The sequence below is a fragment of the Rhodnius prolixus genome, unplaced genomic scaffold (genome assembly GCF_049639745.1).
Source record: "Rhodnius prolixus isolate KJV_2025 unplaced genomic scaffold, Rpr scaffold_8, whole genome shotgun sequence".
In the NCBI taxonomy this organism is placed as follows: Eukaryota; Metazoa; Arthropoda; class Insecta; order Hemiptera; family Reduviidae; genus Rhodnius; species Rhodnius prolixus.
In genome coordinates this window covers 28,562,806-28,588,359 of record NW_027411593.1, presented here as the reverse complement: position 1 = coordinate 28,588,359, position 25,554 = coordinate 28,562,806, and the positions used below count along the sequence as shown (strand labels likewise).

General features: G+C 32.2%; 1 protein-coding gene and 1 long non-coding RNA gene across 4 annotated transcripts in view; one reads left to right on the top strand and one right to left on the bottom strand.

The window, feature by feature from the left end:
* Positions 1-25,554, top strand: part of LOC141451094 (zwei Ig domain protein zig-8-like) — a 686,638-nt gene that overhangs the window by 423 nt on the left and 660,661 nt on the right. The gene's annotated exons all lie outside the window — the stretch shown is intronic.
* The window catches only part of LOC141451095 (uncharacterized), a 66,362-nt gene continuing 50,303 nt past the window's right edge, over positions 9,496-25,554 (bottom strand). Inside the window, exons 7-8 of one of the 2 annotated variants that reach the window (XR_012456532.1) lie at positions 10,043-16,944; positions 9,496-9,703 (exon numbers count right to left, since the gene is read on the bottom strand). This is a non-coding gene — a long non-coding RNA (uncharacterized lncRNA). Of the gene's footprint in view, positions 9,704-10,042; positions 16,945-20,444; positions 20,604-25,554 lie in introns of those variants that run through there. The other variant, XR_012456533.1, reaches the window with a different exon arrangement.

The window sequence follows — 25,554 nt, the reverse complement described above, 5'->3', positions numbered from 1 at the left end:
TAATGCACTAATAGATAAACTTACGTTGAAACTTTTACTTAGCCCTAGAATGATAGAAAAAAGTGAGTGAGATTTCTTGACTATATTGTGGGGCAAACTATCTTATAAAAGAAGGGCTATGTGATTGGCCCTTTGGGAGCTATATTATCAATAAACTATCCTTTCAAACCTTTTCCCCAAAGCTGTCTACCTCTTATTTCCAACCCACAAACCTTAGTACTGTAATAATAACTTTGCCAGACTCTATCTTCTATCCAATTTTCTTTCTTTTTAAACACTTTAAACCAATTCTTTTTTGGGTGGAAGTAAATTCAGGGCGAACAAATTTTCCTTAATATTATTATAGTTTTTATTTTATATATTTATTTGTTTTTATTCTATTTTACACAATAAAAACGAGAACAGTGGAGTTATGGAGAAAGAAAAGCGCAATTTATTAAATAAAGATTACACTTTCCCTTGAGATTATATTTAGTTGTAATTGTAATACAATTCAATTAACAACTTTGTTGGGAAAAAGCTGGGTATTTATTTGCTTTTCATCAGCTTTTATAAAACTCTGTCTGTTTGACGAAAAAGTGAAAACGTAAATTCTCTTTGTTTTTAATTAAATAAGCAATTTTTATTTTATTACCTCTTACCTAAATAAAGTCGTCAATGATTTTTAATTTATTATTATTAAATATAAATTCTGAGACCTTAGTGGAGCTCTGCAATTTTTTTTTTTTTAAGATGAATCATCACCTGGTCAATCACGGGGCTGTGAGCTGTAAAGGTAGCTCTAAAAGCTAGCCGAATCTAATCCAGGACTAGGCATCCTAACTGCAGAGCACAACAACTGAGAGCTACTAAAAAATATCTTTGGGTAGAAAATTTAAATAATTAAATTGTTGAAAAAAGAGCCTCAATTTAGGTATGAAATTTGGGGAAAAAGGCTAATTTTTCAGCTGGCTTCATAAAGTATCTAAGGATTTTCTTAAAATTAATGTTTGAGATAATAAACTGAAATTATTTTGAGAAAATGAAAAAAGAATTTTAAAGGGTTTTAGGGTAACCGATTTTTAAAGAAATTAAATTTTTATTTAGACTCGCTTCTCTTTGAAAATCTAAGATCAAGTATAGGAATAAGTGCGTCACTGAATTAATACTATTTTTATTTAATAATCCCAATGAAACAAAACTTACAAAAATAAGAAAGGAATCAAATGAACTAAAGTGAACTTGTTTCATATCATTAATATTTTTTTATCGCTAATAAATACAGTAAATATATTAATAAATTTATTATAAATTTGGGGTGATTATTAATTATTAAATATTTGAGGCATTAATTTTTTTTTTTGCATCCCTAAAACCGTTTTTAGTTGATAATTAAAACTGTGAATAAAAATAATAAAATAATATTTGGCAATTAGCTGCTAAAAACATTAAGAACAGAATGAATAACCACATATTAGTAATTTACTATTATTATCCTATTACTAATTACTGGACACCAACTTCTAAATTATTTTTATTGGCTAAAAGGTGTAAACGCAATTGTGAACAATTTTTTTTTTCCATCAATATTGCAGATTTTTCTCACAAGCAATTAATTCCATAACTGACACTGAACTACTGAGCATTCAGAGGCAAATAGCATTCATCTTTCTGTCTGAATTTCTCCATTAATTAATTTGACTGTATTGTCATGAAGTTTAAGCAAGGACTTGGCTCTAGTCTGGGACAAAAGTTTTGGCCGATGATCATCTTGTGGCGGGGAAAGTTGAGCATCTAACATTGGGTTTGGAAGAATGATAAATTTCAGTAACTTTGCTCTTTGCGCTCCTTTAAAGTTACAAGACGAAAACAAATTGAAAATGTTTTATTTCAAATTAGTCACTCACATCTGAATATGATTTTTTTACCATCTCTGATGATAAGACCTAGCAAATTGTAGACTTTTGTTTTTAGACCAACCAGACACCAGAGTGTAGACTACAGTACAATACAGTAAAAACTAGGTAATTAAATTAAATCCTGAACGAGATAAAACCTACGATTTTAGTACCTCAATATCTCGTAAAATCTAAGTAATATATAATGTTTAGAATATGAAATTAGGTACTGGATTACCTCATTTGGTAATCCTTTTCAATATTAATGTAACATTAAGAAGCACTGTCACCAATTTCAAATTTAAAGAAAAATAAGTAAAACATTACAAAATAAATTTTGCCTTTTTCTTTTATCTACTCGAAAACGACTGCCCTCGGGTTCAAAACGCTGATTTGGTGGAAAAAACCCAGATTGCTTTCATTTTTTTTTTTCTATTTCACCTTTCGACCTTCTTATCAGAACGTAGGCTATATTTAAACACACGATAAACTCTATAAATGTAATAAAATTTTCTCTGTTTTAATAACCGTACGAAACATAATTTAATTTAAATGTTTAATGTTACTGAGATATTTTTAAATAAGTAATGTTTTCGTGTAATATTATTAATAATTAATTCTTATTAGCAATGTGTTCTATTATTAATGTAATTAATTAATTTTACTTGGTTGTAGCAAAATATTTCATATAATTTAATTTAACTGACGAAGTTGAGGAAAATGTTGGTGGTTTTCGGAGTGTGTGCTTTAAATGTAACAGCTCAACTGCCTCTCCTTCCTCAATCGAAATAAGCTCTAATGGTAATAGCACATCTTCATCAACAAGAAATAAGTCGATTTATTTCATAACTGGAACATTTGGTTCGAAAAATTCCGTTTTTGTCTGATCCTCATAGGTGTAGGTTCTTCTAGCCGCAAGAAAGTTGAAAGCAGCTGCTTGAAATGGTTACAATCCGCTGGTGGGTGAAACAGAACCTGATCTGTAACTGATTCAATTCTTGGACATTGATTTGAGAAACGTTTGGGCGAGCTTTGTTACGCAATGGGATCCAGACACCTTCTGTTGTTGGCGACTGACGGCTGTTGGCCTATTTTCCGCGTTCAATTTTGTCAATTTCCTTGTAATAACCTTGCGCAACGTTGGTTTCCGCAGTTTTCAAAAATGTTTAACGGATGACACCAACCGCTGACTATTACACCTTAACCATTTTTTTTTTTTTTTTAATTATGGGTTTCAATCTTTGGAAACTCTTTCTTGCCCAATACTTTCCAAAACATTCCTACACATTATTCATTACAAGTCGTGACTCAATCAAAAATAGGTAATTTAATTGTGGAAATATAGTGAACAATCCCAAACGTGACAATCTTCGCCAATCGTTCCAATAATGAGATACTTAGTATTTTGCTCACTTTTCCTACACACATATAACTACTCTTAACACCAAGTGTAGCTTACCTACAATTGCTCCACAATTTCCTTAAATCATTGAGATGGCTCAACTTCTAGGATGGTCCTTTAAGCGTCATTTTAAGGTCGATTGGTACGTGGGCTATCTTCGGATTCAAAATCACCTGACTGAAATGCCTGGAACCAACGATGCACAGTTACAATCACAAAAACTAATAAATATTGGAATAAAATACGGCACATTCTTAAAAAACATATTTGATGTAAGATAGGTTATCAACAACACGGAATCAAGTAAATATTTCAATAAATAATAATAAGCTGCAGAAATAGTTCACTGAAATAATTTAAATAATATTAAAGTAAATATGTGTTAATGATTACAAAATACTTGATAAAATTCATTAAAACACACTATTTTAAAAAGCTAATTCTCTTATTTGATGCAAATATGACCCAGCTGAATTGTTCCAGGTTCTTTGAGTCTGCCATTTTTCTGTTTAAAATCTTAAAAATCAAGACCTTACCTCACAGAGAATCCCAAATTAATCTCATCTTTATTGTAATGCCTTAAATAATCGAGGAAGCAGGCCAATTTCTTTGACCAGCTTCTCTAACCGCTGTATTTCTAACCTACTGTGTACGGATTCCAGATAATGGGAGAGTGCTAAGGCTTAGAACTGGCAAAGCAGCAATATATAGATTTCTGAGCTTTAGAATCCTTAATATACCCTGGAACCCTAAACCCTTTAGAATTCTTTGAATCCGAGGCCATGATTCATGAGCAATCCAATGTGTCTTTTATATAACTATAATTTGCACAAATGTGGATCTATAACTTTTAATTTAGGATTTTGGGAGAGCGGAATTCATTTTTACAGCAATTCTGGCTAGGAATGGATTACGTTTACTTTTTTGTCAATTATTATTTTGAGTGCGAATGGTAGCCATTTAATGAAGATTAATATTTCTCTAAAATATAAAGCTTTCTGTTAATAGACTTTTATTACTCGTTAGAAATATGGAACCCAATTATTTCTTTATTAAATAATACATGATCTACTACACTCACATTTTTAATATATGCAAATTAAAACAAACTGCTGTTATTAGAGTTTTTGCACTTCTCCCTGGTCTGTGGTATACCCTTAGGGGCTACAGCTTTTACCTTAGCGGATATTAAATAAATTTATATATTGTATTTACAACAGTATTCCGCAGTCGGACTCTTCACTGACCTTCATAGCCAAGTGAAAGTCAATATTAACATCTCTAGATTGATAGCATTTTATTAACTTCCCAGTCCACTTCCAGCAGTTTTGGCATTGATATCTACCTTATCATCCTTCTATTCAAATCTTTATCTACTTTGCCACATTTTCCCTTTTCGATAAATTCTATACTTGTAGTTTTACCAATTCTTTTTTGTATAAACTTCGTTTACAACCACTTTATCACATTCTCCGTCGACTTCTTCCAGCTTGCGTTCAGCATCTTTAAATTTCTAAAGATTATTCTTCTCCTCTCATTGCGGAATTCCCTTCAATTCAAATGAACCAAACAAACTACTCTCTTTTATTTACTGTAACTTGTCATCATTCAACTCTCTTTAAGAGAGAATTTCATAGATTATAACATTTTTCTTTTTAACCTTTGATTAAATAGTTTGTTTATTATAAATAAATAGATGTTACAGTCCACTCTAAGTTAAATGGTGTGCTACTTGAACAAATATTTTGTAAGATGAAAATGGCCAGCGTAAGGGTCTGTGACATCTAATAGGTAAATTCTAAAAAATATTAATGAAAATGAATGCAGTAAAATTTCTTAAATGATATCAATGAAGTATTAATGAAATGTTGGGTACTTGCTGATTTGTGGCGTTTAATCAACCCTTATATTTAACTTTTTAAACTGTAAGTTTTTATTAAGAAGATTTCATAGATAAAAGCTAAAATATTGATTTTAATTTTTTAAAATTACATAAATGTGGCATTTATCTAATCATAACCTTCTCTCCTGCCTAAAATGTTTCTAAATCGGAACTGATTTCTCACTGACTTTGGACCCCTCAAGACACCAGAATTAAAGGAATCCTCTTACACGTTTTAAAGACTTCTTACTTAAAAACAGTTGACATCTCCTCTGACAATGTCTCGATAGCCACACTTAAATATCAATCACTAATAACTCTTGTATACTTTCTTACTGATGACTAGCATTGAAAAGAGCATAAATTTCAAATAAATAGAAAAAGTAACAAGTAAATATTAGAAACACAGATGGAATTATCGATAAACGCCATGAGATTCTAGCGATTCCCTTGAAAGTGTGTAAATTTAAGTGAATGGGAACTTTGTCGACTTCCCTATTAAGGAAGTTTGCCTCACGCCCTACAAAAAGGTTTCGTTTCCCTTTCCCTACAAACAGACACTGCTTTCCCATACATATACTGAAACAAACTTACACATAGTTGAGACAGCGAATAGCGTTGCTATACTGTTTAGAGCGGAGAGGCGGCAAGTTAGGCAGAACAATAATGATGGAGAGCGCACTTACAGAGTGACAGTGCTTACAGGATCGGTGTGCTACAGCTTCTTCACAACTCGCAGCCATTCCTTCTCTTACCACTTAAAACAATTTAATTAAACGATAGAATAACAAATGTTATTTTCTATGTTCTCTTTAACTGAAATAAACAAAATTATCTCATTAAGTAATTAACACATACTAATAAACAATTATACTATTAATTATGACACTACTTGAAGCTTTCTTTGAAAACTTCTGTTATCCTAGAATAACTAAGTTCCTCAAATTGTTCAAAGTGTTCCTCAAATTTTATTGACCGAATTTATTGAAGTGTGACCGTGAGGTTGCTAGATGAATTTTAGAAATAATATTTAGAATGTTAGTCACAACGGATAATTTGTTTTGAAAAATAGACTTATTAATAGAAAGTTTGGGATATAAGACTTTGAAAACACTTTACAATAACTAATTTTATTACAAGAATAAGGTTATCAATTAGACATAAAAAAAGTATTGCCTATTTTTGAAAGGCTGGCTATACATCGAACTACCAAATTAGGCGTCGTCGTTTTAAAGGCCAGATGTGAAGTTCTAAATTTAAAATATACACATTTTAATAGTGACAAGTGTCAGCTTTGCTCCATGAGCAATTTGCGAAAAATTGAGAATATAATGCACTTTATCGCAGTCTGGCCTATTTTGTCTTCCTATAGACTTCAATATCTTAATAGAAAGGTATTTTTTTTTTTTTTTTTAAGAGATTAAAATTTATTTTATTGCAACTCATGCAGACGGAGTAAATTCAATGCATTATTAATGAACATTTAATTATTATTATTATTATTTTAACGATTTAAGGTGCGTCAACATCTGAGGTTATTGGCGCCTGGAGTAAGAAGCTCCTAAGAAGAGAAAATCTAAGGGGCAGCTGCTGGATTCGAACCCGGGACCTCCGCGTGGGAGTCCAATAAGCTAACCGCATAGCTAATCCCTTCCCTTATATTATTATTATTATTATTATTTTATGATTTAAGGCGCGTTAGCATCAGAGGTTATTGGCGCCCGGAGCTTTTTTCAGTGCACTGCCAGCCTCCGGACAGTGTTCTCTCGTTACAGACAACACTGTCCATCACCGGACAGTGAGCTGTCTCCTAGGAAGAGAAAATCTAAGGGGCAGCTGCTGGATTCGAACCTCGGACCTCCGCGTGGGAATCCAATACGCCAGCCGCATAGCTAATCCCTTCCCTATGTATTATTATTATTAGATGTAGTAGGACGGAGGCGACTAGCAAACATACTTTATATGAATTTCTTTTATTAACAATTAAATAAAATCCAAGACCTAGACCGGAAGTCGAACACACTAACAAAAACCTCTTAGCTTTGCAAGCCCCGGCTACAACTGTTCGACTAGTGTGGCACTTTGACCGTAAAAAAAATATAAAGCTACGATACAAATAAAACGGCTAGATTGAAACTAGACAAATTTGCTTGGACTGAAGAGAGTTTAATAGGTGGAATTTAGATTCATATGTTAGTGGTGGAACTTCTTGATATTTATTTTTTGTAACTTCCGCGGTTTTGTTTGGCTTACTACCATTGAAAAAACGGAAGTTTATGGAAATAAATCTCTTTTGTCACTTGATCTCAATACCTTGACTCAGGTTTTTATAATTATTAAAGTAGTTTTAATTTCCGAAATCCTATTATAATTCTCAGCTTTCCGTCTGATTCTGTTTTCATTATTAGTACCGTTAGAATTGTTACTGAAATGGTAAAAAGATATATGTATATATTTTTTAACATCTTTCAAAAAATGTTTTTACTCAAATAACTTTGAGAAGATTTACACTGAATATAAACAGCTCTAGAAAAGATGTACTGTTTTCCTCGCTGAAATAACCTATTCCTCACTTAGTTTTTAAGTCAAGTAATTTATCTAAATTACTTCTAAAGTTTACAGTTTGCTCACTTAAATAGCACACACAAACTTTCGAGAAAAGACTGTTAGCCATTTAAGAGCTCGGTCTACCTTGTTATTGATTAAAGTTGATAGTCTTAAACGATGAGCGAGACGGAGGACACACCATTGCTTGAGTTTCTAGCTTACCACCGTTCGCCACTAATTACAGCTTCTTTAATCATTAATTGGGTCACTAAAGACTACAGTTGGTGCCTCAATCACCATGGAATCTACCAGCCAACTTTCCATTTACTAGCCAAAGGAAAAAGTAACTATTATTTTGATATATATTTTTGGACCAAGAATCGGAACATTACAAATTTTAATATCTTTGATATTTTAAATAAAATGAGTCTCTTTAAAGGAATTCATTATACGAGGTGTGGCTATTGCTATTAACGAGACTATTGCTGTAAAACATTTTATTTTAAATTTATACATAATTAGTTATTATCACCTTTAATATACACCCCTCCTCTATCCCTACAACGCTCCATGCGAATTTACCATTGTTCGAAACCGTGCTGGAAATCTTCTTCTGTGAACTCCTGCATGACGCGTGCCGCTTTTTCTTTCACAGCTTCAAAGGACTGAAATCGTGTCCTTTTAATGCAGATTTGACTTTGGGGAACAGATAAAAGTCACAAGAGGCCAGGCCAGGCGAATAAGGCGGATGGCCTAAAACTGGGATGTTATACTTGGCTAGAAACGACTTGACAGACAATGCAGTGTGAGCCGGCGCGTTGTCTTGATGGAGAACCCATGACTGGTTCTTCCACAAATCGGGTCGTTTTTTCCTTACTCTTTCACGGAGTTGAGCAAGCACCTCACAGTAGTAATGTTGATTAATTATAATCGATATTTTCATCCGTTTTGGACGTGGAAGGACGACCTGGGCGGTCATCATCTCCGACGTTTTCTCGGCCATCTTTGAAACGCTTGAACCACTCAAAAACTCGCGCACATGATAATCATTCATTGCCATAAACTTCTTTTAATAAAAGATAAGTTTCAGTAGCGGTTTCACCAAGTTTCATGTGAAATTTCACGACAATTCGTTGCTCTACTACATGTGTTAGTATCATGTTTTCGGCAAAACGAAACTAACACCTCTTACACAAACGACGGTTTCGGTCAGACAGATTTCTCTACAAACACGTGAGACGCTGCAATAGAAAGAGAAGGCTTTACTCTGCACAGCTGTCAGTCGTTAGGATTTGTCGCATGCATAGTTCTTCTGTAGCAGCATCAGTCTCGTTATTTAATAGCCACACCTCGTATAGTTTTAAAACTGCACGAAAATCATAAGGATGTTAGAACAGTTTTTTTTTTCCGACTACTGAGCAAAATGATGGAGAAGGAGATTGACAGCACATGCAGGCTTTAAAGCGAACTGAGCGACATAAGTGTAATATCCGTGTGTAGTAAAAATAGAGTATAACAGATAGATAAAGAGAACAAAAGTAATGACAATACAAGTGAGAGCGAACACAGGACAAAAGAAGAGCAAAAAAAGGTGAAGTGCTTTCAAGCGGTTGGCAGTTACAAATTGCCGACCACCGCGTGATATTTTTTTGTTACCGCGTAATTCTAAATGATATATTATTAAATTCTTGCATTAATTATATTCTTGGGAGAATTTATTATTTCATATTTACAATTATACAGCCCTGTGATAATTAATTAAAGAATATTTCACTTCGGAGAACTTAAACAATTTAAACAAATCAAAACCGCAAAAATAACCAAACTTTTTCCGTTCTGATTTCCAGCGATTTAGGCTCAGTTCTTCAGCATGATCCCCTCTTTTGCGTTTGACTTCATCAGAATAAGTTAAATTTTATCCTAGTCCTTTTCTTCATGTTCCTGGTTTCCAAAATTGAGTTTTCAGCAGAAATTCATATTTTTACATTTCCTGAGCTATTAAACAAATGGTTGCTTTTAAAGACAGAAACAGAAATAGAAACTAAAAAACGGGAGGTCACAGTAAGTTTATAGTTATTTATTTAACAAGTGTGGAAAGTAGTACTTTTCCTCACGCGAGGCAGGGTTTGCACGCACAAGCGAGCGAAGCGATGCGAGTGCAAGTGCAAATTGCCGAGTGTGAGGAAAATACTTTACACTAGAGTTAAATATTATATTTTTTCTGCAACCATTTATTAACTAATAAAATTAAAAATTTCATTTTTACAGTCTACAAAAAGTAATTTATTTATTATAAACATTTATTGTTATATTACAATTATTTACATTACTTACGTATTTACATTACTTATTACATTTTCTGCTGTTTCTTTTATTGATGGAGGAGTGTTTTCTAAACAGGCATCACTAGAATCCATTTTAAATTTCTATAAGGTAACACTATAACCTTTTTAACTGTTATAATTAAAAATATCTAATTATTTATTAAAGTAATATTTTTATTTCTATATTCCTTTCAATTTTTATTTTATTTTTTAATATTCGTTTTTTAATTATTTAAATAAAATAAATTTAAATAAGCTTATTAGAGTTTTACAGAAAATATTTATGTTAATGACAAAACTTCTTATATCAAGGAAGCACAATAAAGTTTTTCCACTCACTTGTGCGGAAAGTGACACTAATGGGAATTTCCCCCCACTAGTGTGGGAAGTTGGGCATTACACAGCTGATTTTAATTGAGTAATGAGAACTTCCCTACATGGTTGCAGAAAAAATTTATTTATTAACGAAGACGTACAAAAATCAACAATCACCATAACGTATTGAGAGCTAGATTTTTTTTTCTTTCTAAGAGCTAGAAGGATTTCGTAAAAGATGGACTAATACCCATGGCCTCCGCTTGAGGGCAGTCAACTATTAAATTAGGAAATTTAATTGAACACATTTTGGTGTTATTTTATATTGTAAGCGAAGATCAGTACGTTATGTTGGTTTGGCGATCTTCGAGATATAATCGCTAGCAAAATCAACGAAATAAAAATAAAGTTTTTGTAAGACTCCAAAGTATGTACGTATGTACCATCAGACTTTTTCATCTCTTCCCCAAGCTGAAAATTTTCCTCGGTGGACGGAGATTTCCTACAATGGAAGAACTGACAGCCGAATTGGAGAGGTATTTTGTAGGCCTGGAGGAATCTCATTTTCGAGATGGGATCAAGGCATTGGAACATCGCTGGACCAAATGCATTAGTCTACAGGGAGACTATGTTGAAAAATAAAAGCAGTTCCACCGAGGTAAGACACTGCTTTCTAGTACATTCCGAGAACTTTTCAAACCACCCTCGTATTTACAACATGCTGAGGCATCGTAATGGAGTGGCCAAAATAGATGGGTAGTCCAGCAAAGAAGTGGATGAATGAATTTCGCTGCAAACATTATATTAAGGATGACTGATTCTAGCTTAGGAACATTAAAAAAATATTCCATTACATGATGAAAGAGAGTGATATAATTGAATTCAATCGACATTCGTCTAGAAATTGAATTTAATCGTCATTCGTCAAATATTTTTGATATTCCCTAGTCTTTGATCATTTTAGTGTACATATCTTTTTTTGGTTGATGATTAATTGATTCATCCAAGAGGGAAGAGAAATTATTTCCAATTTCAGTCGCCTTTTATATTTGTTTCTGTCAAGCTTTCGACTAAGAATTAGTTCATCAGAATAGTAAGCTTGGGAAAACTAATGAAAAACATAAGAATAAAATTGGCAATAACGTCTTGATCTTTAATGTTTCTTATCCTTAAAGAAAATATCTCATATTCTAAGTTATGAATAAATTAATTAATAATCAGCTTTCACGAAAAACAGTTTTTGTTCAATCTAGAATTAACTATTTAAAGTTTAAATACAATTAAAACTCAACGTCAGTAACAATAGGAATTTAATTGATCAATGCTCAGTTCAGTGAACCAGATACAAACAATAAGTTATAAAAGTTAGTTGAGAAGGAAATGAAAGTTTTCACATTTCCCAAAGGGGCTTTACGTAGAATTGGAAAAATGGGAAAACGTTTTCTCCGTCTGGAACGTTAATGCACCCTATACGCAAGGCGATGGTGAAGATGGGGGTAAAGTTTTTACAATTTGCTTGGCGGCCAGTTTAGTAAATTGTATTATCTTTGAATATTTCTAACTTTTTATTTTACATGTATTTAAAATAACTTTTAAATCGTTTATGATATTTTTATTTATTTATTTTATTTTGTATATACAAGTTATAAATCATTACAGAAGAGTTCACTGCCTGTATAAATGGAAATTTATAATAAAATTACGAAAGATAAATCATATAGTTTAGGTTACAGCTTCTGATTTTTTATAATTAGATAAGATATATTGTATTATGTTGTACTTACTGTTCTGGTAACATAATTTGAAGTCTTACAAAAACTTTATCTTTTAGACATTTATTTAATTACATTAATTTTTATCAAAAACAAAATAGTTTATAATAAAAATCAGGCCAACTTTGAATTGCTGCATTAATTTATAATCTCAAGCACAATTCATTCAAATATTTGCTTATTCATTGATAATTCATTGAATTTACTGGTTTAAGTACTTAACAGTTTCGAAGACAAGCCACGGACTTAATTTTTATTTTCAAAATTCTAAATAATAATAATAATATTAACTGTCCTGAACTGTTGTCATTGTTAAATTTTCATGTGCCAACAAACAGTACTCGACAAAGACAAGTGTTTTCTAAAGTGTGCCATGGTACTAATTATCGTAAGTTCAGTTATTTTCCAAGAGTTGCGGATCAAGTTAATCATCTACCCGCTGATATACTCGTATTTGATTTATTCAACACCAACATAATCGAGTTGAAACGTTTGTTAAATGACTGATTTTGCGGTGATTGGTACTAGGGAAAACTTATTAATTAATTATTATTATTAACCGGTTATTTGTGATATTATTAAGATTTATTAATTAAATAAAGTTTCTCTATTTTTAAAGTATATTTTATAGTACATATTTTGAAGTATTTTTTATCTATTAAGTAAATTATGTGTATATATTATTTCTATTTTATCTTTATTTCTATTCTACGATATACATATATATATAAATGTATGATATATGTATATTCTATAATTATTTTATATTGAGTTATTATTAAATGTTATTTTAAATTATATTTCTTTGTAACTGGGTGATTGCCCGTCTTGTAAATAAATAAATAAATAAATATGTAGATTGGTATACAAAATTTGCGGAACAGGCAGAAATCTTATGAGATGGCAGTCCAATGGCTTCCATAATTCAACATAAAATTACACCAGACTCATAATAATGATAAACGGAATATTTAACTTAATTTATGAACACATTTATATAATTTATAGGCAAACAAATATATAAAATAATAAGGATGCCAGAACTGATGACCTAAACAAATATATTAATCTTTATAAACAATTGTGTATACGTACTTTTATTAAAGAAACAAGAACTCAGTAAATTTTATGGACGTTTGACTGCTGTCCATTGTTACATCAGTTTTATAGTATTTTTTTTTCATTTAGTACCAAGATAGTAAATATCCTATCAAAAATAAACACCACCCAAAAAAGTGGTAAAGTTGTATACTTAAAAATATAGTGATTATTTGAGTTTAAATTAAAATTTTGCATCGAAATTTAGTTGGCAAGTTACTTGTGATTAGACGTATTGGATTTTTTAAAAAAAGGATATCCACATGTGTGAATTGAGTTTACTAAATTTAAAGAAAATTATAAGAGATGTTTAATAATACATCTACTAAAAAGCTACTTTTAAGTTTCATGATATACAAACAAATTTTCAAGTTTTCTGTTATATTAAACAATTATTATAATGTTATTATTAAATAATATTCTAATAAAGTCATAACTTCCCATTTTTGATGCTAGATGGGTTGCATGCATGCATATTTATTCCCACATGCATAAGACATACCCAGTGACCATTTTTGGAAAATATATTTCAGGCATACATTTGGTAATAAAATTTGACACGACCGCAATACTTCCTTTAACTGAAAGTAAAAGAAATTAAAGCTAAATGAATTGCATTAAGAGATGTACGTGTGCTTCATAATAGAAAATAATGAATTTCCAATTGGATAACAAAATGGGAACTGTGAAACAATCTTTGTAGTACTTCAAATAAAACTCTATATTCCCCTAATTACGAACATCTAGCAGAATGTTATTTTAAAAGGAAATCTTTAATAATAGAAAAAATAATAATAATAATAACATGAAAAGTTTGTAAACTCATTGATTTTTATACTGGCGAACTATCAGATTGTTCATTGCTATGGAACGTGACCTGATAGAACATGATGGTAATTTTACCTAAAAATTCCTTTTAAGATTATCTTTGCCAGTGGAAGTATAAGAAGATGGGAATGTAGAAGAATTGTGCGGCCAGAGATTCACAGAATTATACTAGGTTATACTCCGCCAATTCACACCAATTCAATACACTCTCTTCCAATTCCTTTTTCTTCCGCAATCTACATTAATAACAACTATATTATAATTTAGTAGTTTAATAGTTTCTAAATTTTTTTCACACCAAAAAAAATCGAAGTGAGTTGTTTTATAACAGTGAAGTATTAAGTATCAATTTATTATTTTGATTGCGAAGGGATTCATTGTAAACTGTTCAACTAGTGTTTGTGTAACGATTCATTAAATTCAATATTTTACAAACATGATCACCTTTAGGCGCATTTAAATAAGCGGAAGCTATCAGTAAAAAGTTGTTGAGTCTGGAAAACCGCAGCCACCAAGATAGGCAGACTGAACTTAATTATGAAAGTATACAAGTAAGCAAATGTAAAAAAGTCTGATTTATTAGTTTCGTCTTTATGATTTACGTTTAGTTTGGTTAGAAAGTTTAAGACAAAGAAAATTTCTACACTTTGATTCCATGTTAAGAACTATTCTTAAATGAAAATTGGTTTACATTGAATAAATAAATTTTGTAAAACCACCGGCAAAGAAAACGTCCAATTTAATTTTCTTTGTGAAATAAGCGATACTTTCAGTGTTACATTTGAAACTAGATTTGGAAAACGTCTCTCACTAAAAATGTGAACGGCTAATAAAATAGGTAACCGTAAAGTTCACGATTAGCACTAACATATAGCGCTCCCAAAAAAATGCTACTACATCTGAGAACAACCGAAAAAAAGGTTGTGTTTAAAATATGGTAACAACTTCATTTTTCTGAAAATATTATTAATTCAATTATGTGAGTTTAATTGTTGATATTCCTAATTTTTTCTACAAAACAAACTAGTATTAATCTTTCGCCATAAAAGAAATTAACATAACCTAGATAAAGAGTGTTTTCTTAATTGAAAAATCCAATTATAGTTTGCTACATTTTCTGGCTTTAATCCAAATTGCAATAATCTATTTTGGGAAATTATCTGCAACGTTGGAAATTCCATGTGCAATAGATTTTCATATCTCTTTATCTTTATTTATAATTGATATTGTATTAATACTATTCACAACGGGCTAGCAAATTTGTTATTTATTTAGTTTTAATTTTATAGAGGGGGCCCTCACGGGAATGGTGCCAACAGGGAAGCAGGCAACCAGTTTTTCCTAATTTCCGCACAGTATTGATAATGAAAGACAGGATTCGTATCTATCAGATAAGCGTTAGTTTAGAATCCTGGTTCACGTCCGCCCTCCTAAAGCTAATAAACCGTCTGCAAGCTAATTTCAACTTTAGCAAATATTATGTGAAATTGGATATCATTCTTCTACAAAGTGAAGGCGCTATGGGACTCTTATTGTAAGAAAGCCTCCTACGAGAGACCATAGAAGGGCATACGTATGGCCAACCGGGGGCCTTAAAGAGTCCTTGCTAGCCAATCTATTGGTCTCTTTATTGCAAAGAATGTCTTTAGATCTCTGTATACAAGCACGAGGCAGGGCGTCTCAAAATCTGAGGATACTTACGCCCAGGAGCATTTCTTAGTGCATTACCGGCCTTCGGATAGTGTTTTTTTTCGTTATAGACAGACTGTCCATCACAGGAGAGTGAATTGTAAGAAACTACTAGAATGAGAAAAATCTAAAGGAAGGCCAAGATATGGTGAAGACAGGTATCCAATTTCTTGAAGGTTTTCCATAACCTGCTTTGATTTAACTGTAAGAAAATTTAGTGTAATGAATAATAAAAAATAAGAAGCTACATTTTGCCGCTTGTATGTAAGTATGCAGTAGTTAGAATGGCGTAAATTACAATTTGAAGACAGAAAGAGTTCTGCATAAGAGATGCTAATTCTACAACAATATCTCTAATAAAAATGCAGGTCTATCCATTTGCAAAGTTGTTCCAATATGCTTCATTGTACGTGTATATTTTTAATTATAAAAAAATAGTATAATTTGACTGAAAAATTCATTAAAAAGATAAGGGTTTTCTTTTTTTCTTTTTTAACATTGCAATAATTAAAGTTTCTCATAACCTCTAACTATTCCACCAATTGATCCGTACACTACAGCACGCAAGGTCAAAGGAATAAATTATTTGCCGCTTTTCATCTAACCGCCACCGGAATTTCATGGTAATTTGTTTGTGCATGAGTATAGTGACTGTATGTGTGAATGAGGGTATTCCGACATAGTTTATGAATGCCTTTGGTTTATATTTATCTCCTCTCATCAATCACGTAAATTAGAAGAGAACTGATGTGAAATGAATTTACCTTGATATTAGACTAATATTAGAACTATGAATACCCAATTATAAAATCTAAATGAATCATCCAATATTACCATAAATAATAAATAAATATTAAAAAATTATATCCAACAATTAGGTGGTAGCCGAGCGGTTAGCGGCGAGACCTGCAAAGCTAATACGTATTGTTGGCACTAGGTTCGATTCCCGGTCTACACCTTAGATTTTATTTGAAGTTTAATATGAAAACTTTGTAGTAAAGTACAGTTTGCTAGTCCCCCTCGTTCACGACACCTAATTTGGTTAATTAAAATTGCAAACAGAATAACTGTAATAATGAAAATTAAATGAAGACCGCTGCAGAAGTAAGATGCATTAGGCTCCTAATTTGAATCCTGTTCTTGGACTTCACAGTAAAATTATAGAATGTATGTAAGTCTGCTTTCCAGGTTAGTTGAACATTAAGCTCGCCTGAAAAATTAAAAATATTTATTAAGTAAAGCCTAAAAATTGTTTTCATGAATGTTAGCAAAGATCAGAACTAAGTTTACGTTCTTTTATTAAGTGATGTCGAGTAGGCATAATTTTTTTTTTTAAATTGAATTCGTGTATGGTAAAAAGTTTTTAACACTTGATGTTAATTACTGGCTGCCTAGGCAAGCTTCTCTACAGAAATACTTCTTTAGAACTAGTTTCTTGACCTTTAACATAATCGTAAGTTCTAAAATAGAAAATTTGAATAAATGTGTTCGATTGAAAGTGTGATTTTATGAAACAGTTTTCTCAAAAAATTGTCCTAATTTTCATTAAACATGCTAATTATTTTTAACCTATTTAAACCCATCTAGCTTAACAATATTTACTAAAATTAAAGTACACAAATGTTTTTAAAAAGTTTGGAAAAAAAACATTTAAAAATTCCCCTTCTTTTTCTGAAAACTGACGCTTGATTTTTAGTTAATTTTAAACTGTTGACGTAGGTGAGAAGGGGGCACATTTGAACAGAATTTACATTTTCTGTTAGAGTGCACAGAATCGTATTATTGGACCTTTTTATTTTGTTTTCTACAACTTTCAAGTCTTCTTAACAGATCTATATCAATAAACAGTTGGTACTTTACGTACATATCTATATTTTTTGTAATTTAAAAATGTTGTGTCAAATGTTAATATCTGCCCCACTGGTGGGGTAGCTTTGAACACAATATAAAATAGATAGAAATGATATTACTTTACTCTGAATCGACCTTCTATCAGTTATTTCTCTCACTACTACATTGCTTTCTCTTTAAACCACTGATATCTAGTTCAAAAATCAAGAATGACTCAGTTCGGGATGTTGTACCCAAAGTGTGATGGGTTTAGGAAGTTTGAACAAAATATTCGGTTTGTTGCGCTTCTTAATGTAGGTTCGGACCACTTTCCACCTTTAATCTCTGCGATTAAGCAAAAAAAAAGTCACAAACTTGCAGGTCGGTAGGGCGGCACATTTTAACTGTGATGTTGAAATGTGCCCCCTCTCCCTCCATAAAAGAAAATATAATATTCAACACTTTTTTGCAAGTAAATAGATTTTTGTAAATACTAAATTTAAAAATAAGAATTCCAAATGTTAATATGGACTAACAATACTTACACCTTGTCCACTACAATCTTCACAATACACTTCCAAAGCGGCAACAAAAAATTTACTTCCACCTTAAAAAATATAACATTCCTCAATTCTGACTTTATGTACAACGAAAACGAAGGGAAACTCTGTCAATTATACAACAGGTCTACCACAACATATGGAGAAAATTACCAATCATAAATGTTTTAAATATTTGGCGAGAAATTAAAACTGTTCAAAGGTGCCCCTCTCCTCACTAGTTTCCTTAAATTAGACAGCTTTTCTGTCTTAGTGAGTAAACCAGTGGAAGACGGGCATGTGTTAATCAAAATTAGGTCTTAGAAGTGGAAGATTATTGTACTTGAGTGTTTTAGTCTACCTTTTATATAAAAATGACCATTAAAACACTAATGAAAATTCCAGAGGAATAAAAGCAAGTGTTACTATGCGATTCTAGTTTTTTTTGGGGGGGGGGCAAATTGAAAAGCAACAAAAAAAAAATTCAAAAATATTGTTTCAGGGCGAGATGAGAGCATTTTCCACTTTTTATTTCATAAGCTGCTTTATTAAAATACTACATATAGTTGGCGTATGGTAAGCGAGCACTGAATTGATATAATCTAAAAGTGGATTTAAATGGGCTAAAGATAATGAATCTTTTTGCTTGTTCTGACACAATTTTTATTTTCAATTCTTGTAATTAACTATCTTAATATAAATTTAATCTTCCTGCAATTCATAAAATTCATTTTTTGAAAGGATTTCGTTAAAAAAAAAAGCAGATTTAAATAATGTAACCTTTTTGTCAGTTATTTTGAAGAGAGAGTAGTTCTTTCTTTTAGCTTCATCGTCCAATAAAATCATGGTGAATTACAGTAAGCAAATCAATCTGTTAACCTAATAGCATGTGGTTAGAAACAGAACACCGTTGTAACTGCTTCACCTAGGAAGTTCCAAGTTCTTGATCTGTGGTAATAACAATGGGCTTTAGATAAATCTGTTATACGAGGGGGTACCCAAAAATAACCGGAATTGCGTTGCCGCGCATGGAGCTTATGTAGTACGCATTTCTGCCGCTAGACGTGTATAGCGCAATTCCTTGCCAGTTCAGTCCTGCCTGTGTTGTCTGCCTGGCTTGTTCTGTTCATCTGCAGTGATTGTTTTTACCAGCGCTGTTTTGTTCTTTTTTCGTTTTTTATGATGGCAAGTTTAAGTGAACAACGTGCAGCTCTGAAATTTTGTTTTCTACTCGGCAAAAATGCTGCTGAAAGTGTTTTAATGTTGAAAACAGCTTACAAAGATGACGCTATGGGAAAAACTCAAGTATACGAGTGGTTTACTCGGTTTAAAAATGGCGACATGTCGATTGATGACAAACCTCGTTCTGGACGTCCATCAACTGCCCGAATCGACGAAAATGTTGAAAAAATTCGAGAGCTGGTGTTCACAGACCGTCGACAGACAATTGATCAACTGTCAGAGAGTAGTGGGTTATCTTGGAGCTCGGTTCAGCGAATTTTAACGGAAGATTTGGGGATGAAAAGGGTTGTTGCCAAGTTTGTTCCTCGAGTTCTGACTGACAATCAAAAAGAACATCGAGTTGAAACATGTCGTGCTTTGAAACAACAGCTTGAAACTGATCCAGACTTTCTGTCAAAGGTCATTACTGGTGATGAGTCATGGTGCTATGGTTATGACCCAGAAACAAAGCAACAGACGAGCCAATGGAAGACGTCATCTTCACCCCGACCAAAAAAATGTCGTCAAGTCAAGTCAAACATCAAAACAATGCTGATTTGCTTTTTTGATGCCAAAGGCGTAGTCCATTCAGAGTTTGTCCCCCCAGGTCAGACCGTCAATCAAACCTTGTATTTGGAAGTTTTGAAAAGATTGCGCAATAGTGTTCGCCAAAAAAGACCCGATTTTTGGCAAACAGGAGACTGGTTCTTCCACCACGACAATGCACCGGCACACACAGCCATCTCTGTTACACAGTTTTTGGCTAAAAATGGCATGGTTCCGCTGCCCCACGCACCTTACTCGCCTGACCTGGCTCCGTGCGACTTTTTCTTATTTCCACGCATGAAAAAGGGCATGAAAGGTCACCGATTTGACAACATTGAAGAGGTCAAGAAAAAAACGAAGAAGGAGCTGTCAGCCATTTCTAAAGATGACTACAAAAAATTTTTCGAACAGTGGAAGCACCGGTGGGACAAATGTATTAGTTGTAATGGAGAGTATTTTGAAGGGGATAAGGTTGTTCTGTAAAAAATTTGTAAATAAATAGCTTTTAAAAAATAATTCCGGTTTTTTTTGGGTACCCCCTCGTATGTGGTCTATCTTGCAGTTAGCTCGCCTTACCACAAATAAAGAAACTGTACGCTTCTGATTTTTTTGCTGCTCCTTCTGGTCCCAAAACTGAGCTTGCGGCCCAACCTTTTTTTTCCTCAGTATCATCAGTTTTATTTAATTCCAACTCGGGATTGATGCCAGCCAATAATCAGCGCCCAGGCTAGTCCTTCAATGCCAAAATTTCATTTTTCAATACAAATTCTTGGTGTAATATAGAAAAATTAATGATGATAATTAATGAGCTATGCAGGAACAAGATGACGGTTTACTCGAGTAAATCTCAAGGCCCACAAGAATAAGAATAAGGCTATGATTGACAGCGTTATTAGTAATAATAGTTTCAAAGCGAAACCTTACACAGGTCAAACATCCCATTTAATCTATGAACAGTGTTGAGTCCCCCAAAAAGCAAATCTACGTACATAAAAATGCGTATCAAATGATACCTTATTCATGGCAATCGGGTCGCACGTTTAGGCTCTACGTTGTTTACAAAAAAAAAAGATAACTATTTCTGAAAAAGCCATTTTTTTTCAATTTTTAGCAAAGATTTTCTCAAAATTTATTTGATTCATGTTGCAAAAAATTAGGTTATGTCCTTTATTTAACAGAAAATTTGCAAATTTTATCTTAAATAAATAGAAGAAGAGAAAAAATTGTCAAAGTTGGGTGTTCTTCAACGTTACGCTTTTTCGTACAGTTTTTGACGATCAATTCTTTAAACAACTGTCCTACCGGACAGTTTTAATAAGTCCTTAATGCTAATAAAGAGTTTTAGGTTGTTCCCAGTACTTCTACTCCGCAAAAACTTGTCTTTTTTAATTTTTATAAATAATTTGTATTTTCAGTAGAAAGATCGGCTGAAAATGTTAACATATCTCCACTATGTTCTTTAACTCTGTAAATTATTTCTTTTTACCTCTTATTTAATTTAAAAGAGAACTTATTCACTATGTAAATGCATAAGTACTGAACACTGCTTTGTGTTGGACGTAGAATAGAATAATAAAACTGCACCCATTCTATAATTGAAATGGAACCGTCAATATTTTGTAATGCATTGAGCAAATTAATTTTCTAGAAATTTGCTAAAAATCGGTGGGGTATTTAATTTTTTAAACAACTTTTTATTGATTTAAAATACGAATTTTCAATATTACTAATTAAAAGTTGAAATGCAATATTTAGTAAAAAAGTAAAGTAATACCTATTTTTTAAGGTAATTTATACTCTCAACTACCAAATTAAGGTTGTAGGCAGAGGCGACTTGCAAACACACCTTACTTTTTCATTTCTCGTATTAACGTGTAATGATAGCCAATCTTAAGATCATGAATCGAAACCATGGATTATTAGAAACGCTAGAAATGTTATTTCTGAAGAACAGCACTTTGGATTCAATCACTGAATTACTTAAAAATCTTATTAAAATGCAGTGCCTGCATAGAGGAACTCTAAGTAAATATAATTATGTTGCAAGAATGAGTGGGATTCTGTTAAATTTATATTTCAATTTTTTTTTAAGTTAGAAATATGGTTTTAAATTTTTACCCAAAATACAACTAAAGTAATCAGACAAATCTGACATTCTCAATTTGAAAATATTTAATGTGAGGGAATAAATTAAAATTAGCCATGATGTAGGGAACGATTAAATGATCGGTCGGACAGGTTAGTGATGATAGTAGAGGTTATATTAGCCGATCACTATGGCTATAGGTAATTGTTGTGGTTAGTAACAGTAGAAGAAAAAAACGTCTGCTTCGAAAGAAATCATCTTTCAATAAAACAACGGCTGCTTCTATGTTCTTATAACAATAAGGAAAATTATTTAACTATACTAACAGATAGTTTAAAGTTACCGTCATACCACCTTGATATTTGAGCTGCCGACCTAGTAACATCCGTTTTTATTCTTGAAAAAATTATAGAATAGAAAGGAAGAGAATATGATGAAAAGTGTCTTATTTATATGCCAGAAGAACTTGCTTTGCAGCGAATATAAACAATTCTTAACCAGGAATTCACTTTTTTTTCCGCTGGTTTTTATCTTTACATCAATATTCTGGTATCGACAAACTTTTTCGGGGCTACCTCACAGTACGCTCTTCACCATGCTACTTTTTATCATTTATTTTTACTCTCCTTTTTTCATGAAAAATACACATTGTACTGTGAAGAGATAGGGTCTAACATAACTTGTCTTTTTTGTTATTGTTGCTGTTAATTGAAGTTAATAAAAAAAACACAGACTCCGAAATAAAAAACAAACTTAGGAGGGTCAAAAGCTGCCTTCAGTGTCAAAAGAGAAAATTTTCAATTTTATGGTAATTGATTACATAGATTCAGGTTTATCCTCTCTAAAAAATAAATTAAATTAAGACAAAATAATATTAATTATAATCAAGTAATTTTTAACCATAGTTCGCATCATTGTTTGAGTGAATATAAAATACTTAAAGTTCTTATATTGGATCTTAAACTGTTACAATGGCCAGCGGTAAAAATGGATCGTACAACAAAGGGGGGTCCGTCCTGCATGGGGCAAGAGAGCAGATTGCTAATCTTTAGTTGATAGACTCACTGGTGAACCCTTTCCTACCATCGCTTAATCTACTGCAGTGCTTCTCCTTACACAACATACTACTTGATACTGAAGTCTACAAAGGTATCAGAAACAAGTCTATTCATCCTGAAAAAAGGTTGCAGCATTCTATACATACATCGCATGAACTGCACCATTAAGCTGGAGTTCAACTTTACGATGAACTTAATTCTTTTATCTCTGATTTTGTTTCCCTTGCCTTTCTTTTCAAGATTTACATTTAATAACATACGATTAGGTAGTTACTTCAATGCTTTCTCTTGTAAAATTCGTTAAAAACGTGTTAAAAACTGTAATTCTTATTTTTTCCATTTTCTAAAAACTCTGAAAACGTTTTTGCATTATTCAAATTTCCCAAGCACTTAATAAGGCCCTTTCTAATGGAACATTTTTTTTCGTAAAATCTCAAAAATTGCAATTGGGACAACTTTTTTGTCCAAAATCCTGAGTATTGCCATTGTTCTACATAACTTATAACACCCTGCATCTACCATTCAAAGCAATAATGTTTCCTATTCAATGTTTTTATTTTCTGAAATGCTCTTATGTTTGATTCCTTGTAAATTTAATCTAGTTAATAATCGTAGAGTTGTTTAGAAAAACTCTCAATTATGGTACCTCACAGGACCGTGTTTCATAGGTTATAAAACATCAAGTTAGACATTTAAACCAGTCGAAATGGATTAGCACTCATAGTGATTTTTAGATATAAGATGAGTGTATCATTAATTAAATTCATTATATCATTGGGTTATATTACTCACAATCTTGTGTTTATTCTAAATGAGCAACTTTGTACTGATTAAACCATTAATTGCACGAAAATCACATTTTAATTTTTATGAAAGATTCGTTAGTTACGTTTGCCCCAATTATTCACTTCAATTACAAGAAAACATCTAAAACATTATAAATAACAAATATCACTTTAGAAAGCTTTGTGCCTCAAAGTAAACAAACTGGTTTTCAGAAAAGACAAACTTTATCATAGTTATTAATTAAAAGTATAGAATAATTGAGAACAACCAATCAATCTTGAAACAGAGACAGAGCTGGACTTAAACTAACAATGTACAGAGCAAAAACTACAGAACTAATAAAAAAAAAGGAGCGGTCTTCGAAGGAAAAGTAGGTTTCCTGCTAGTTGAGTTGTTAGGAGGAGGAAGGAGAAGTTAAGTTTAGACAACTCATTCAATGTGAGTGAGTGTACTTTATGGTCTTAAACTTAAGTAAAGACAACAACAGAAATGTGCGACTGTCTCTCTTACGCTTTGTTACAGTATGCTTCAAGTTTGTTGTGTTCAACAGAGAAATGAGAACTGTTATTGTATCTTCATCCACTGTTTTCACAACTTAGTCTTCACTTTTATATTTTATACTTATACAGTATATATTTCTTTGACATCTAGTTATAACAGCTCAGTGAAAATAACCTGACGTTATCCTTCTTTTATGTTTACACATGAGGTAGACATTATAACAGAAAATCTTGCCATTTCATGAAATAGCTAATATATACTTTTTTGTTTTGTTTCTCTCCTATGAAACTAAATCTGGACAACGTATATATGCTCAAAGAATAGCCCATTAAGGTGATATTAACTGGAATGTTCAACACCAAGTGAACTCTTGCCAAAGTTGTTTGAGTGAATGTCAATGTAGATTTTTATCACATAGTTCTGGTTAAAAGGATATAGGTCTTCTTAACAAAAACTTACAGTTTAATAATTTAAGTATAAGGGTTGATTAAGAGTTACGACAAAAGGTACCACAAATCAGCAAGGACCCGACATTTCATTCACACCAGATCGTAAGTTCAGCCATTTAGAAATGTTCGACAAGGTTCGTTTAAATACTTCGATTAAATTGATTGTTACTTAACTTTAACAAGAAGTTAAGCGTTAAAAATAATATGTATTAAAAGTAGACATGAAAAATACAAATCTTCCATTTCATTAGGGGCCAAAGAGGGCGTGGCGGAACATACATGGTAGTAGGCGTGGTTTATTAAACAGTTCTCACTCGTGATTGGCTGTTCAATCAACCTACTTTTCACCCTTCCATTCTTCATTAGGATTGGCCAATTCTTTTTTGCTAAGAATTTCAATGAAAAAGGGAAGGGATTAGCTATGAGGTTAGCATACTGGACTCCCACGCGGAGGTCCCGGGTTCGAATCCAGCAGCTGACCCTTAGATTTTCTCTTCCTAGGAGCTTCTTACAGCTCACTGTCCGGTGATGGACAGTGTTGTCTGTAACGAGAGAACACTGTCCGGAGGCACTGGAAAAAGCTCCGGGCGCTAATAACCTCAGCTGTTGATGCGCAAAAAAAAAAAAAAAAATTCAATGAAAAACAATTGCTTAATTTTTTTTACTAATTTCCCCCCCGTAGGTATTTGATGAAGAATCAAATTATGCAATAAAATTTTTTCTCTATAACAACATAAAAAATTAAAGATTTTTCTTGCTTAATGTCCTATTTTCTAATAATAATGTAAGGGTAAACAGAAAATT